Source organism: Trematomus bernacchii, unplaced genomic scaffold, assembly GCF_902827165.1.
Source record: "Trematomus bernacchii unplaced genomic scaffold, fTreBer1.1, whole genome shotgun sequence".
Taxonomy (NCBI): domain Eukaryota; kingdom Metazoa; phylum Chordata; class Actinopteri; order Perciformes; family Nototheniidae; genus Trematomus; species Trematomus bernacchii.
In genome coordinates this window covers 1,558,489-1,567,033 of record NW_022987387.1, presented here as the reverse complement: position 1 = coordinate 1,567,033, position 8,545 = coordinate 1,558,489, and positions in this window count along the sequence as shown.

Genomic DNA, 8,545 nt, shown 5'->3' with positions numbered 1-8,545 from the left:
CAGTTCTGTTCATGGATAGATAGAATCTACTTTGAAAGCAGTATAATCAAGGAAGCTGCAGGTCCTATATCAGGGAACATTTTGGGTCGGATCACCGCTTCTTCCAGGACAATGACCCGAAGCACAGCGCGGCTGCAGCTGGAATTGCTGCGGAGGGAATCAACTGGGTTAAGACTCCACCAGAATCTCCGGATTTGAATCCCATCGAGCTGGTCTGGCACTTGATGAAAGACTTCATTCGGAAGGAGGCTAAACCAGGCTCAAAGCAGGAGCTAATGCAAGCGATACAGGATTTTTGGAAGACAAGACTGACCCAAGACATCTGTAGTCGACTAATTACAGGCCTCAATAAAGTCCTGCCATTGATTGTGCAAAATAAAGGTAGACATACAGTAGTGGAAAGTAAAATTGACCTTGTCATCAGGTTCTATAAAGTACTTCAGTAAAACACGTACACAGATAAATTATTTTGTATTTTTATTGAACGAGCATACTGTACTGTGATCTGCATGCACTTATCAAACATTTAATTAAAGTAGTGAAAACAAATAGTGAGGGGGTCCAAAATCAGCCAACGTGCTTTGTTTTTAATGTTCATCACTATAATAAGTACATTATTCAAAAGTTTACATAAACTTTGGATAATAACACGGGAGAAACGGATCCTCTCTTTTCCTCTCTCCCTCTCCTGACAGCCCGTCAGTTTCTCATGCAGCTCGCCAAACAGTGGGCGGAAATAATAATAATATTAATTATTTCACACAAAAAGGTTATGACAATATATGACTATTGACGTACAAATAACACTGTCAATTGTGTAAAATAAGAGGATTAGATTACAACTTGTATTTAGAAATACTCTGTTGTAATTATTGATGCATAAATGTGTTCATCCATTCAATGTGGCATCTGCTATAATGGGGTTAATGTATGATATTACTTAATAATACAATACACTATATAATATAATTACATTTTAATTTGATTCATTTCTTATTTCATAGTTTCTCATCATTATTATAACAGTTCTGTTTCATATGAGTGTTGAGAGCTGTATCCATAAATCTCTTAATTTTGCCCTCAAAGTGCACCAGATTGATGCATTTAACTTCAATTTAAAGAAAAACATCTTCTGTTGTAACAACAATAACATTATAAATAGTAACATAGCTGAACATGGTATTGCACATTTAGCTTTGAGTGTTACTGACCTGAGATGTTTTTATTACATGAATTAAGGTGACTGAGGCTTTTTAACATAGACTTTTCAGTGTCCCACATTTTGCACAGAACTGTCCCACATTAGGAAATGCAGATTGTCTGAGACAACTTGGCACTAAGAGTACTGATATGTCTACCATTTCTTTTATGAGGGTAATATCTGCATTGTCTCTTTTGGTTTGATTAGGACACATCCTGGGGATTGTGTTTACAAATATTGACCATACCGTTCACCATCCCCCACCCCCCTATGTTGACTATACTGTATGTTGAGAACTCTTTGTTTAAAATTAATTGGCCATCGGAATGTGTGGAGGAAGCCTCCCAAGGGGGATGGTCACATTCCACAGTTCTCCCCCCCCTCCTGTGATCTCCCAACCCCCAGTCTATAGAGTGGCGAAGTCCCTCCCCTTCCGGTGGACCTCCATGGGACCTTATTTCGGAAAAATTATGTATTGAAGTCAATGGAGAGAGAAAGATTATCTTTCGATCCCGTTTGAATTGTGCCACGAATTACACATATGATGTTTGTCAATTTAAAAGATAATTTTGCAAGTCAAAAAAAATAAAATGTGTCGTAAAACTGTGAAGTAACACATTTGTTTGTGTGAAACGCTCAATGAACTACATCTCTGGGCAACAACACACGTCACCAAGATGGCCGTCACTACTGTCTTGTCAACAAAACGATTGACTACCCTCACTATCACCAATGAAACACGTCCTGAAGAATGTCATGCAAAGCTGCCTGCCTGCCTTCCTTTGATTCTCTCTGAACTGCCTGGTCTTTTTAATGTCAACCATTTGTGCAGATAGCATGAAGTAGAAAAGATCGCCGATCACCGATGCTAGCGTTAGCATTTCTCCCCCGGGCTTAAATTGTGTATTATAGAATGATCACACCGGTGACAGTACTCTTCAAAGGGTTCACGAAATATGACTACTACTCTTACTGTTTAACATTTTGGCTTACTTAATGTTACTTCATGTTGAGGCTAATAAAAATGACAAGGCTGTAATGCTAACTAACGTGCTAGCTAGGTAGCTAACTTGATCCTTTCATCAGACGGGAAGCGAAAGAACGAGCAAGACCCATTGCTGGTATGATAACAACCTGGTACTAAGCACACAGGCATCTTGTTAAAGTTATCTTATCTTAGCCAGCGCCATATAGATAGATTCTATCTATATGGTGCTGATCTTAGCTATCTCTTAGTAGAGGAAAACAATTGTGACATCACTTACGCGACTCTGGGATTTGTAGTTGCGTATTTTTCATAGTCTTATATTTCAGTTTTACAACAAACTGACTTTTTTGACATGGAAATTATTTTTTAAGATTGACAAACATCATATGACAAACATCATATGTGTAATTCATGGCACAATTCAAACGGGATCGAAAGATAAGTTCTCTCTCCATTGACTTCAATACATTATTTTGTATAAGTTGATTTACTTCGATCTACTGTACTGTGTAAAAACACCACAACAATATTACAAAAAATATACTGCATATTAAAGCAAACTATTGTAAAGGTAAAAGTATGAGCATAAAAAATAAAGAAGTGTAAACATTTACATTATTATGATTATTTAATATATAAAGACTATATATTATTGAATTACAATTAAGATAATAAGATTAGATATACTTTATTTGATCTAAAATATTGATGTTTTTTCGTTATAGCAGCCTGTGAAAACCATAACAAATAAGTGATTAAATGCTACAGTATTCAGCAACACAACTGCAGAGCTGCAACATTGCAAACAGACTAAGGTCTACAACACCAAGTTGTCTTTGTGAATGAAGCGCCATCTCATGGTTAAATCCTGTAATTGAACAAATGGGGAAATTTGGAAACGCCCTCTAGCAATTTGGCAACGCCCCCAGCCACTGGGATCCGCTGGGTTTTTGGTTGGGACACACCCATTGGAGTCCTATCTGGAGTGCTACATCTGTACGTCATGACGCAAACAATGACGCAATAATTCTCCTTTGAACCTGCATCTGTAACAATGAGTGGACCAAAGACAAGAAAAGTCGACAATGAGTGCCGAGTGTTTAATGAGGAGTGGACAGCTAAATATGGCCTGTCTGTCAAATTTAAAAACTCATAGTGGCCCCCGAGCCAAAAAGCTTGCCGACCCCTGGTCTACACACTGTTACGAACTCAGGAACTCAGGGTATAAGACCCAATTGCACGACCCAGGAGACAGATGTAAAGTATTTGTAAGATACTTTATTTTCAGATAGATGAACAAAATAAACACTATCAAATCTCTGGATGAGATGACAAAAAGAGAACAAAAGAAAATCGCTCACGTAGTGAGGAACAAAATATCTTGACAACAAGAAGAGCATAGATCTGACCTAGGCATGAGACAAGACGAACTGACGAAGAACACATGGGAGACAGGGGAATTTAAACACAGGATAACAAGACACAGGTGGAAACAATCAGGGGCGGGGCTGGTGCTGATGAGCGCGGGAGACTCACAACAAGTCAGGCAACCTGGAATGACAGGTAAATGGTGAGTGACAAAACATCCATAAACCAACATGAAAATGAAACTCCCTTAACATTTCTGTCGGTGCACAACACACACACACAACCTTTTTCGGAATTTCACAGTTTCTGTCTCCACTGGGAATTATATCCTGCTCTTCATCATCATCATCAAACAGGCGTTTGGATTTCCTGGGTCTCTTGTGGTCTTTTGGCGTGTCCTCTTTTAAAAGTTCCCGCTCTGTAGTTTTCAGTGTAGACTCTTTTTCTACATTAATATAGGAAACAGAAATAGCCAAACATCAGCGCCATTACAAGCTATAAAACACTGAATACTTCAAATATTGTATTAATAAAGTGTCCCATTATTGATTATTGAAACATGACAGCGAATTTAGTCAGCTAACAATATTAGTGCACTGCCAGTAAGTATGGTTAAGTTAACGAGGCGTTCTGGCTACCTCTGTCTTTCTTTCCCCTTAATATCTTAATGTATTTAGACGTTCTTCTTAAAAAACGAATTATGATTTATGGCGGGACAATGCTACGGTTAAGGTCTGGTTAGGTATCGGCACAAAAACACGCTAACGTTACAGCTGGCTATACATTGCTAAATGCTAACAATATTAATTGTACCTTCATAGCATGCTGTCCTAGGAGTTTTCTAATTTAAGCTATGCTCATTGTGTAAATTAAAATGAAGAGCTGAACTTGCCTGCTAACTGCAACACCACTGCATGCTCAACTTGCCATCCATTGACAGGCTTCTTCGTGTTAGCCATACGACAATATATGACCTGGAAATATCTTTCTGGTCAAAGTCAATAATCCAGGTTAGTGGTACAATGCTAACCGCATCTCTGTCTGGTCCCTGAGTCCAGGACACAAGGGCATACCGATAGTTGGACATTTTATTTAGTGAATGATAAGGTGAAAGTTTGCTAGGAATTTAGCGGTCTTTTCTCCTCAACTTCCGGTTGTGTGCACGCAAGATAAGTCCCTCCCACATTGAACAGGACCTAATCCATGTTATACCAAACACAACTGTTTTGTGTCTCTGTCTTAAACTATTGGTTAAATGCACTAGTAACGTTAACTATATTTAAAAATAACCTTTATTTAACCAACCTGAACTCAACTTTCCGGATTTGCAGACCAATCACGTTCGACTTGTCTGTCAGTCGCGCGCACCCGCACAACCGTGCGCAAACTACTATGTCCGAGGGGGAAAATGAACCGACTGAAAAGGAAATATATTCTCCCTGGCTCCGATAAACCGGAGATTCCGCCAAGAAAAAAACTGTGGAAAAAGAGGTTAGTGTTTTGCTTCATCCTGGCCAACTACGCTTTCTTGCGAAAGCCAATCGGCGGTGAGAATCAGCATGTCGTCACTGACGTTGAATCAGAAACCAATCAGCCGTTAGCTGTTAGCACACAGAGCTCACATATCCTTATGACTGTTCAGAAACTGGACAAAAGCTAAACATGAACAAACCACAGACTGTCTGTTTCATGGCGAATACAGTCGCTGCTTTATTTCTGTCTTTAGGAGGTTGTTGTGAGAGAGGCCGGAGCAGATACAACGTTAGCTTAGCCTGATCGATCCGATCTCCATGCAGAAAACACACATTTTAAAAGGTTTTTCGCCTGCCGTCTTGTCTGCAGACTTGTCAAAGCATTAATTCATGGTTTTTACTAACTGGTATCAGTATGTAGTTATTCCGGCATCATTTTGAAACGTGTATTACAATTAAATCACGGTCAAATTTGTTCATTTTGTTGTAGTTGATATCTACCAAGTGCAGTGAGTTCCCAAATATGCAGCATCACTTTAAGTCAGTCTATTATTTCCGGGAGCGACAGGGAATGTCTCAAAGATACGTCAATCAAGTGGCACCTGCTAATGGGGTGCTGCATGATAGGCTTACATCTTAAAACTTTTTTTTTTTTTACGTGCGCGATCTATCCGCACCACACTCTTGATCGACCGGTTGGTGACCACTGGCGTAGATGAATCCCATCAACAGTGCACATGCCTTCGTTCGTTATCCGCACACATTCAAAACTGTGTCTCCCTCTATCACAATGGACACATCTGCTGGACCCTCCTTGTCCCTGGCATCATGGATCAGCACCTTCATTGTTTGGTCCATGAGGTTGTCATGCTCTTCCTCCATGTTAAGAAGAAAGAAACAAAGAAAAATGTACTTTAAATTAGACATATTAACAAGAAGCAATTATACAATATAGGCTTTGTTGTCTAACTATTTAGCCTATTTCAATTAAACCATGGTTTGATTTAATGTTTAAAAAAAATGAGTGGCATGGAAAACAAGATTTCGAACTTATAACATTTCAATTTCAGACCTAGTCATATTTCCCATCCATCTAATCAATGAAATTAAAGTGACACTTTCTCATATACATAACTTTTCAGTGCATGATTTTAATTATCCTTTTTAACCTTAACACCCAAAAAGGTTTTTGTTTCTAGCTAGTTTTATCTTTTTTTTTATCATATTAATAACCATCTTAAACATACATGAGTAGCTAAGCCCATCAGTAAATTATCCATACATAATTTCCCTGTGAATGCGAAACCATTTATACAAGTAATACAAATGTTTACAGATGTACAGCAATACATTGCTTATTATTTGTTAGGAGTGGTTAATCACAGAAATTAAGCAATGGTATCAGAGCAACCTCCCATATTACTGAACTTAATTGATCAGTGAACATTTCGGAAACATTTTTAACTCATCAATTGTGCTCAGGAGAGGAGGCATCCTGGAAGCAGCAGCTCTGCCTTTGGCACACATCAGCTGGATGTTTCATGCTGTACCCATTCAGTTTCAAGAGTTGTTGTGTGTCAGAACTCCTCCTTGATCTAATAAAAAGCATAGGGGACAACACCCATTACTTACAAAAGTGAGTTGAAATGAACTTGGTAAAAACATTTAAATAAACATTTTCACCTGAGCCTCATTGAATAAACCAGACCAACTCTCCTTGAAGACACTGAAACGTGGTCACCACCTCCACTCTACGAATTGAGAAGGTTTTGGACATGTTCTCCCTGATTATTCTTAATGTTAAGCGACTGTCAAAAAAGTAAACAAATAGCCGCTGAGAGGAAAAATGCGGGGAGATCCGTCCGAGACGCTTGGTCCATAGAAATAAGCACTGTCCAAGTTGTAGAGTAATCCAGTTTATTGATTCCCGATGAAAAATGGTACAAGGTGGTAGGTATCGTTATTGTTAAGATGAGTTATTTAATGTGGTTATACATTAATAAGGGCTATCTTCTGCGGTTCGTTCAACAGAAATAAAACGCTCCCCGAACTCTCCCCCTCTCTGTGACAAACAAGGCCTCAGGCTTGAAAATGACATTCCCAGAACAAATTAGCATAACTTCACTTCTAAAAGGGGTAAATTAATAATCTTTTTTCTCAAAGCAATGATAAACCTGTGAGTTGGATGTAGAAAAGTCAGAATCAATATAGAATTTGTTTATTTTACTTCTATTGGTAGTATGTTTCGTGCCTGCACCACGTCTTTTTGTCCGGTCAGGTCCTGGAATACCAGAAGCTGTGTGGTTCATAAAAACATTTTCTTACTCAATATATATATATATAATATGTTATTATTTGGTGCAGGCACGAACCATACTACCAATAGAAATACATTGCTTCTAAAATCGTGTTGGTGAACATGAATCAATAGATTAATTTTGTGACTATAACACGAAATGCCGTGAGACTGTGTTGAAATGAAACACAAGGGTAATAACAGGCTCTGAATTAGCCCTGAGCGAAGAAATGCTAACGCAGTTAGCACAGAACTCAAGGTAAAATACCATTATTACTTATCGGATCTGCACAAACAAGATATTGATTAGCAAGCTGAGATTCCACATATTCCAGACATATAAGTATCATCACTGAGCGATCAGAACTCGCGACAGGGGAAACAAACACAGACATCACAACACAGAGCTTTACGGAGCAAACACGGGACATTGTCTTACCTTTTGCTGTTTCTGATCAAAAGTTGTGTTCAATGGCATCAAAACGATAAAAACGCTGCTGAAGGTTAATCCAATGTGTCTGTGTCACTTTGAAATGATTACTGATAATCCATCTTCATATTTACTAGTTTGAGCCTAGGTTTCAGTTTTCAGAGCTTAACATAGCTTTCGACTGCATGCGCGTCACACTCACTCCTCAATGGTAAAGTGTGTGTATGTGGAACTTCCCCTTCGATCCTATTGGCTCTAACAGTTCAAAAGAGATGTCAAAAACACCTTTGGGGTCATTTGGGTGGATTTGCCATTTCTCTGGAACCCATTGGTCGATTTTGGTGATTGGAGATGATAATCGAACATCTTTAATGGAATTAGGAATTCCTCATTTCGTATATCATGCTCTTCGATGATGACTCGCGACTGGACTGACATTGTTCTTTGGAATATCTGATTATTTTAGCTGTAGAGCAGCAGTTCTCAAACTGTGGTCCGCGGAGGATCAAGGATTTTCGGGGACCACCTCATATGTGACCTGCTCCATCGAAATCAGTCGCATTGACCCGAAGACACATTTTGAGTTGTATACACTGTTGGAAAGAGGAGATTCCTAGCTTTCTAATGATATTAGGCAGTGGGGTAGTGGTCGTTGGGCTCATCGGACATTTATGAGAGAAAATCTCTAATGTCCGAGTGCAAGTGAATGCACCACAAGACACGAGCCTTGTAACCCCTCCCCCGGCCCTGGCGCGAGCATGGAAATATGATTGCCGGCGATTTCATTTGA